The sequence below is a fragment of the Pezoporus wallicus genome, unplaced genomic scaffold (genome assembly GCF_028554395.1).
Source record: "Pezoporus wallicus isolate ANWC-B61680 ecotype Strahan unplaced genomic scaffold, APGP_CSIRO_Pwel_v1 contig_1739, whole genome shotgun sequence".
Lineage (NCBI taxonomy): Eukaryota > Metazoa > Chordata > Aves > Psittaciformes > Psittacidae > Pezoporus > Pezoporus wallicus.
This window is the reverse complement of record NW_026637351.1, coordinates 519,141-528,413: the sequence shown is the minus strand read 5'-3', so window position 1 is coordinate 528,413 and position 9,273 is coordinate 519,141.

The window sequence follows — 9,273 nt, the reverse complement described above, 5'->3', positions numbered from 1 at the left end:
GGTGCACCAGCTTTCACTGCAAAGATGGACCTTTCTTTTTTCCAACTGTAACCTGACAAGTAAGTGCAAGTGAAAAGATTAAAAGGTAAGATCAACGTTCTTGCCTGAAGGTTTTTGAAAATCACACTGTTTCATCTAGTACCTTCTCCCTAGCTCCCCACCTTCTTATTTATCTTAAAGTGCTTCTTTTTATGCCTGCATTAGAAGAGCCAAAGGTAACCTGTCAAGAACTGTAAAATCTTTCAAGTCTTGTTCAAGTGCTCCTATGCTGTAGTGCCTTATTCCAGGAGAAAAACCCCGCTAGTAGCTGGATTCACTGTAGGCAAGCTTGGCAAAAACTGGAAAACATGGTGTGAACTGGTAGTGTCAAAAGTACACAAGAGTAATGCACAGTAGGTGTGTGCAGCTACAATTTTTGGCCAACTTCTGTAACTCTGGATCCTTCAGTAATGTTTGACTTGCATAGCCTTGGCAGCTTGGCACTAGCAGCTGCATCCCTGCACTGCTCTGCTGAGGCTACTTACTGCTGATGAATGGAATCACCCCATGGTTACAGGAGGAAAGTAGTGGTTCCTCATCTTCATTAAAGACTACTCTGGTCATTTTCTGGCTGGCCTCTTGCCAAGTATAAATGTTTTAACCAGCAAGGGTGAAAATTTTTTTAGCTTATCTCTTCACTGAAGTAAAAAAAAATACTATTTAGGCTGGGGCTGTTGCTGTTAGGATAGCAAAGTTGTTGGGTTTGGGTTCTTTTTGTGTGTGTTGGGTATTCTTGTGGTTTTTTGGTTTTGTTAAAGCTGAAGGGAGTTCTAAGTCAGCTAAGAGAAAACAAAATGGTTATTTAAAAATCTCAATTACTACCTCCTGTATATATAGATTTCTTTCTACCTTGCTGGCCTCCCTGCAGCAGTGAAATTTGCTGTACATTTTGGAAGTGTGTGCTCAGAGGAGAGAGGTGGCAGAAGCCATCCTGTCTCATGTCGGTGCAGAGCAAAGAGCATCAAACAGAGCCTTTGCAATTTTTCTGGCTTGGAGGAGGGAGGCAAGAGCTCAAAGCCAAAGAAGTGACACCAGTGACGGTGCCTGCCTGCCTGCCAGCAGTGTGACAGCTTTGTTTGTTTTCTAGCTGTTTCTATCTCACCTTAAATTTGTGAAAGTTAAGAACTTCGTTGTAATAACAAAAAGCCTCAGACTGATTTCTGCTAACTCCTTAATGCTGTGCTGCTAAATGCAAAGTTTATTCTGTTCTTCTTCAGTTTATTTCCTTTGGCATTGACTGTCCCTTCGGATTAGGGCTATTAGTAAAGTAACGTGACTCATACTTACCTGAAACTGTGGTTTAAGCGTTAAATTCATATACTTCCTTAAGATTTAAGACAACTTTCCCCAAGGCTCTGGAATAAACCACCAAGTCTAAAATGTGTGACTTTAATAATGTTTCTAAAGGATGGACGATTTTTTTTTGTTTGATTGGTTTCTTGTTTGTTTACCCCTATGCTGTGTAGTGATTTCTTCCTCACTGTTCCCCCTCACTGTAGTAGCAGCCCCAGCTTGAGTGCTGTAACTTGTGGAAGGCTGAACTAGTGGGAGAATCAGATGTGTGTACCTGTGTATTAAAGAGGCTATTTTCAAATCTGGTTTGGCTTTTCTAGGCTGAACAGCTTTGTCTTACCTCTGTAGCTGCTTGGCAGAGCCTAATAACTCATCTTTCAAACTGTACTTTCGAGCTGCTTCCCAAGAGGTCATAAATAATTTAGCAGAGTTAAGGGCACGGTCTTTGATCTTAGCACTTTTAACATCCATGATGTCTCTTAGTGCAGAAGCAGTTGGTGAATGGTCTTCCTTGAGACAGTATTTCAGGCAAGTTCCTAAATTACTTTCCCAATCATTTCAAATACTGTAGACAAATATATTTTCATATCTATACTTAATCTACAGGGAAGGCCGAGAGAGACTTACTTCTATGATTACTTCAATTTTTGCTGCATCCTTTGATTACCACACTGTCCAAAGAAACGTACCTGCACCGCTCTGCCTGTGTGGTTTGTCAAGAGCAGGAGCTGTCTCCTGTTCTGCTCTGGCACAGAGAGGTAGCAATGGCCACCAGCCACACTGGTTCACAGCAGCAGCCCTGTTTGACCAGAGAAACTGGGTAAATAAATGGAGTTGCTGAATGGCTGAAAATCTTTCCAGAGATCTTTCACATAGTTGAGATGAAGGCAGCAAAGAGAAGGGGACAAGAATTATGCAGGGTTGAATTTCCTCTCATACAAAAGCTTATGAGAGTGATGATTTTTCTGCATGTGTGAGAAAGTTGTTACTAGCCTGGTCTTGGCTAGTAGTAGTAGTAGGGCTTTATTAACGCTCTTTGTTTGAAACACTTTGAGGATCAAGAAAGACATTGCAGGGTGGGTGGTTGGTCTTTGACCTGAAGTTCAAGCCTAGAGCGTGAGTAGAACTGTAATTTTTTTTCTGAAGTGGGTGCCTATATCTTCTATTTACCTGTGCTGGTGGTATGGTTTAACCCCAGCCAGCAACTAAGCACCACACAGCTTCTCAATCACTCCCCTCTGCCAGGATGAGAGCTGCTTTGGGGAAAATGAACTCTATCAAAGCCAAAACCATCACACAGCTGATTATGGAAGTGCTGACTAAGCCTGAAAACTATTTTGCACATGGATATTCATATAAACAGTTTTGCCATGTTTGTTTGTCACTGAAAGATAATATCAGTATTTTTGGTCTAACGTTGGCTCTGCAAAAATACTTTTATTTTACCACCTGGAGACAATTATCCAGTAAAATCTGTATAATATTTTGCAAGCAGTTATCAGGCAATGACTTCAGTATCATTTTGAAGTTGTCGCACACGCTGTTACTTCCCATTTCTTGCACAAACTGTGGTTGACTCCAGAGCTCTGTCTACCTGAGGTTCCTCTAAGCAACCAGACCAGTTCCATCTGCCGCCCTCCGAGCTCGTCACTGAGTGGTTTGTGAAAACGTGGCTTGTTGTTATGAATTTCACGCAAGCTGCTTGCTGTCAGGAGTTGCGCAGCATTGCCGCTGCCATCCCAAAGCCTTTCTTGCTCTCTGGTATCAACGCATGACCATGACAAAGGTAAGACTTCTTATGTGTTAAGAAGCTGCAAACAATCAGTACTATGTGCTGTTATTGCATAGATATTCACAAATGTGCAATGCGAAGATTCAGTAAAAGATGTTTGATCGCACAGTGACTATGGGTTTTTAATGCCAGTTCGACAGCGTTAGTCCACAAGCTGTGAAAATTATTTATTGGATGCAGAAGACCTCTCACTTTCAATGTGTGGACTGCAAGACTGCAGTTCTTTTCTTCTGTCTTCAGGGAGCTGCCAGTATGGCAGAACTGATGGTGGGCTGGCCCAGCATCTCCTTCCCATGGCTGGCATCTGTATAGGGCAGGAAAGTAAGGATGTAGAGCTAGGGCTCAGATGCCACCACTGAAGTTCCTATAAGCACCAGGTGTCCATGGGGTCAATTGGATAATGTTTCTGAATAAATGCAAGGGCTACAGGCCAGCCTGCGTTAAGGCAATGTCTTTTGAGATTAATGGTGAAGCTGTAATCTTAAAAGGCGTACAAATTCAAGTGAGGTGCATGGGTGTTGTTCTGTGGATAAGGAACAGCTGGCTGAAACCAAATGGACTGTCTGTGTTATTTCAGAGCAATGTATTTGTGCTGTCTTGGTCAATTGCTCAAGTTAGACTGCAGTGAAGGCTGTTCATGTCTGCTAGGCAAGTGAGTAAACACCTTATCCCTTGGATTTTGGTCCCCATTTCTTTATGTGGTCAGTCCTTGCTCAGCCTCATCCACACAGCAAAGGACCATGTTGACCAGGGTGTTGTTCCATCTCAGAGACACAGGGATAGGCCAGTGGGCAGAGAGGTGCAGGGGGGCTTCCTCTGCCAGCCTCGGGTGCCAGGCCAGCCCCACAGGTTTGTGGCATGAACTCCTTGCTAGTTCACTTGCCTGCATGCCAAGTGTTCATCTACCTCCTCAGACAGTGTTCTGTTCTCAGCTTTATCTTCTTGCTCCTAATCCAGTTCACTCTCTAGCAAGATGGAGTGACTGACACAGCAGGCAAATGGTACACTAAACTTTTTTTTTCTTGCACATCCTTTCCCTGTGATGGTTGAAATGCTGTCGTTGCCAGCAGGAACTGCAGATCATCACTTTACCTTCACCTTTTGGCAAAAAGGATCCTGATATTGCAGTCTGATACGTAGAAGGCTGATGTCACTCCCTGGCTCACCCGTGCAAGGAAAGAGCATTCCAGCAGAAAGGCCAAAGGCTAACCAGGCACAGAGAGCAGCTGGCAGCACAGGGGATCAAGTTCCACCTGCCAACAGGCTAAAGGCATGCTTGCCCCAGCCACGAACCCTGCTCTGTGCTGCTGGGCTGCCATCCCGAACAGGGACATGCACTGGTTAAAAACTACCCTAGCGAGGCAGATCAGGAGAGGTTTTAACCAGTGCAGCTACGGAAAGAGACATCCAGGGCTCCTCAGTGTCATCTACTTAGCAGCAGCCCCAGAGTTTGAGCATTGCCTGCAGGGAGTCGTCATTTCTGGGGACACCCCATATTTGCAGGAGGAGGCTTGGCTTTTCCTGGGAGCTGAGGCAGTGCCTGGCAGCTAATGTAACCTCTGGGAGACTGAACTGGCCCCAGCTGTGGAGCTGCCCCTCCTTGTGGGTCACCAGCACAGGAAAATTACTGGGTACAATCTGCTGTTCTGGCTCTGGAGATAAACGGAGGACTTCAGTCCAGAACGGTACCTTACAGAAGCAATAAATTCTCTTTGGGAGCTAAAAAACAAACACCAACCACACTTGTATTGCTGATGGAAATGCACTACCTTTTGCCACTACAAAGTAAAGGTAGATCTGTCTGAGCTTTGCTCATTAAATGTTCCTGAAGGCATTCTTTATCTATATGGGCTCATTGGAAATGGAGCTTTGCAGAGGAAAGTGGCTGTGTGCCATGGCCCAAGGAGCCCAGCCTGCACCAGGGTGCTTGTCCTGCTTCCTGTGGGGTTAAACGCATACACTGGGGATGCTCTGTTTGTACGGGGGTCCCAGAGAGCCCAGGCCCTCTCCTTCAGTCGCTGCCAAAGGTGTGCTATAGCCATGCCCATGCCCAGCTGTGAACCCAGTCACTCTGTCTTGCCCACTTGGGCTCCAGCTTGGCCTCAAAGCTGCCCTGACTCTGCACAGTGAACTGCACTGCAGACTACATCCAGTAGGCAGTTTCCCCCACACACCACACTGCTTCATCAGTGAAGTCAGGTTTCTGGTTTGTTTTTCTAGGCATTCGTAACGGAGGAAGCAATGTATGACGGGGATGGCTGGAAGGGGGATAGGAGGGAGGACTGCAGCTCCCTGCTCAGCTGGGTATAGCCACTACATCAAGCAGCAGCTCCTGCAAATCTGGGCCATCCCTGTGCCTTCCTGAAGGTTATGGGGAATGATGAGGCAGACCCACGTGTTGTGGCTATGTCCAACCACTGCTTTGGTTGGTGCCAAACTGAGTCGCCTGATGGATGCAGTGCTAGAGGAAGGTGAGTGAGGGGAGAGCCTGCAGGACCTGACCCGTGGTATGGCAGTAAGAAGCACAGCCAACTCACCTGCCATCACTTGTGCTCCCCTGCCATAGTCGTAGTAAAAAATCCGCCCCTATTCAGGGGAAAAGCCAAGTGCTGTTTGCACTACAGGTTACACTACTCTTTCCCCAGTAAAAAGACGCCATAGCTGCTTCAAACAAATACATCTTGTTTCACACCTGCCAACTCTCAGGCCTTGGAAAAATGCTGCCTCTTCCAGGGGTAACCAGCTGGATTTGTATGGCCAGACAAACAGGCAAGTGGCCTGCATGCATCAACCACCCTTATATTCCCTGCATTATGTGGTTTGGAACAGACACTTCATATCCATGGAGAAAGGGGAGTGAAGGCCATGTGCTGATTCACAGTGACACCACTCTGCTTTTTGGACTCATCAGGATACAGGAATGTGCTGACCAGGGCAAGCAGAGCAGGTCTGACCTGTGAAAGGTGTGAAATCTGGTGAGCTTGGAGCTGCTCATGCCTTGGGCTCCTTCCACTGTTCTCCTAAGAAAAGCAGGCCTGCTGTCCCCCTGGAGAAAAGCATAGAATCATAGAATGGTTAGGATTGGAAAGGACCTTAAGATCATCTAGTTCCAACCCCCCTGCCGTGGGCAGGGTCACCTTACGCTAAATCATATCACCCAAGGCCTCGTCCAACCTGGTCTTGAACACTGTCTGTCATGTCTGTCTCTGGAGCACAGCTCTCTTACAACCACCAGCAGCAGATGCACTCAAAGTATTTGTGGGTTGTACAAGCAAATGCTGACCTCTCGCAAAGCGGGAGGGCCTGAATGGCTTCCTCAGTGCAGTTAACAAAAATGTAACTTTTTTAACCCATTTCAGTCTTGGATTGTGCAAAGCCATTTTGATTTTTAAATTACACGGAAGGGAAAAACATGGATTTCTTCCCACTTGGTACATCAGATCCGGGAACCTGATTTAAAACCTGATTGTCCCCAGATAAAAATTCACTGAAGGAGTGTCTCTGTGGTCACAAAAGATGTCCCAAGCACACAGAAGTAAAACCTGAGTGCTGTGTCCCTTCTGACCCTCCAAGGGGAGTTCCATGAAACCACCTCTGCAGAATCTTTTTGATGACACTTTAAAAGCGGAGGTTCTCTCCCTGTGCATGGGCATGAACTCTCTGCCACACCTTCCTGTGAGAGCAAGGGGCCATCCCAGTGTTCCCAGCCAGCCTGTCACTCCCTGTGCCTCCCTCCTTCTCTTTTTATGGCCCTGGCCGGTTCTCTCTGGTTGCTGCTTCCCAGCCTGAGGAAGCTGCTGTTTAGTCAGCGGGATCCTGCAGGGAAAAAGCCGCAAGGTAACTGCTCAGATAAAGGGCAGTACAGTGCAAGCTGGAATGGAAGGCTGTGTGATGTGCTCTTGTGTGCTTTTTCAACTTAGTAACGCTTACACAAGCACCGCATTATGGCAAGGCAGGATTAGGTACCCACGGGACATGTTTTTACTATGTGCACAGGCTGTGAAGCCCCTGGTGTGCCTATGTGGAGTGGAAGCATGACCATGGATGCCAGTGCAGACCCCAGCCAGTCCCCCATGGACCAGCTCCTCCTCTGCTCTCAACCCAGTCACAGGCAAAGCAGGAGAACCCATGTCAAAATGCCCACTGTCCTCACCTGTCCAGGGCAAAACCAGTCACTTGTGCCAGCGCAGCTGATGATGCACACACAGACCAAATAGCAGCTCCAATAGCAGCAGGTGGCAAATGACTTGAGCATCCTCACTGGATGTAGCTACAGCTTTTACCTTGCCCCAGAAAAGGGGAAGTGGGGGGATTTTCTGTTTTCCCCAGTCTCCAAACTTGCCATTTAGACCTTTTCTGAAAAAAACTTTCATTTAAAAAACTACTTCTCTAAATAAAGTATTTTATCTAGAAAAGATCTTCTGTCCCTCCAATACCCATCTAAAGCTGGGTTTAATTTGAGGTTGAAAAGATCACCATTTCTTGCTGTCTGGTCACTGAAGGGAAGAACCTTAGTTTTCAATGTGGCCTCACTTGGAGCACACGCTGCTTCAGGAGGTAGCCAGGAAGGGTGGCTGGGTTATTCTGTAACTGCAGTGCCCAGAAAACACAATTCTTTCAGGGGTTAGGGTTATTTGCAGCCTCTTTACGAGAGACCTCCATGCTCTGCGTCACATCAGATAGCCCACAAGATTCTTCTGCAACGGATTACCTCTGGCAATGTTTTCCAGAGAGTTCATTTATTGCAAAAAGACCAAAGGTAATGTCTTTTCTGCGCTCACACTGACACCAGTTGTGTCTTTGAAAGGTTTAGCTCCAAAATAAGCATTCCAAAAAGCCTTATTCTCACCTGAATGTCTGAATAGGGGTGAAATTTCCTTCACGACTGTGTTCTGGGGGTGCATGGCCCCAGCCTGGGCCATGTGGCTCTGTGCACTGCCCTGGCTTTGGGAAGGAGCAGGTAAAGGAGGGACTGAAATTCCCATGGACTTTTCCTCTTTCAGTAAATCTGCACTCACATAGTGTCCTAAACACCCAGCCAGCATTCAGGAATCACCATGGAGCAGAAGCTGTTCACTGCTCTTGGCCCTTTTAATGGTAAAGCAGCTGCATGAGGAGCTGGAGCTAGCAAGAAAAAGAGGTTTTTAGGGCTGGGGGTGCTGTGGAGACTAACCACAGGTTCCCAGAGGACACAGACAGTCTGTATCAGGCAGCATCTAATGTAAAATGCTATAGCTGTCATTGCTTACACCTGATTCAGCAAGGCACATGCTGACACAGATGAGCAGAGTTTAAGCACAAGACATGAAATCAGATCAGAAACAAAAGTATAAAACCACAGCAGGATCACTGAGAGATGGGTTGACAGCACTTCTGAAGATAAGTGTGAATTAAAACTAACAATAAATTGCTCATCTTTTTTTCTACCCCTATTATTCACGCTTGGAGAGCAATCAGGTGCTGGGCATTCTTAGGCGTGGGGCAGGACCCAATCAGCGTCCTTGCGCAGGGTGCTTACCGCAGCCCATTGGTGTCCCCTGCCACCGGGCGCATATAAGCTCAGTGCTGGAGTGCAGCGAAGGCACTTGGCTGATAACGCTGGAGGTGGTAAGTATGGCTTAGCTATTACAGAACACTGCTTTTCCAATGGCGGAGTGCATGGGAGCCATGCCTACTGAGCAGGTAACTTTGCTGTGGAAAAGCATGCAAAGAGGAGGAATCTGGTAGCCTTTGCTTCTCAGCCTGTTCAAAGGTTGACGCGGATCCAGGGAGTGTCTGTGCTTTCAGAAAGGTCTGAATGAAGCTGAAACGTGGGGATGTTCTGGCTTTGCGCTACAAGGCCAGCCGGGTGGTAGAGGCGGTTGTCCGGGGAGCTTGTGCAGCCTCCATCCATGGAGGTTTTCAAGGGAACAAAGCCCTGAGCAACCTGGGCTGAAGGTAGCGCTGACCCTACTCTGAGCAGGAGGCTGGACTGGGCACCTCACAAGATCCCTTCCAGCCTGGGTCACTCCATGATTCTGTTAAACTGGTGTTGCATTTGTCTTGCTCAGTGACAGCAGTGCTGGGGTTTTCTTTAAATAGAGCAAGAAAATGTCATTTTGCTTTGGATGGGGCAGGTTCGCGTGTAACTCTGTGCCCTGCTGAGTTAA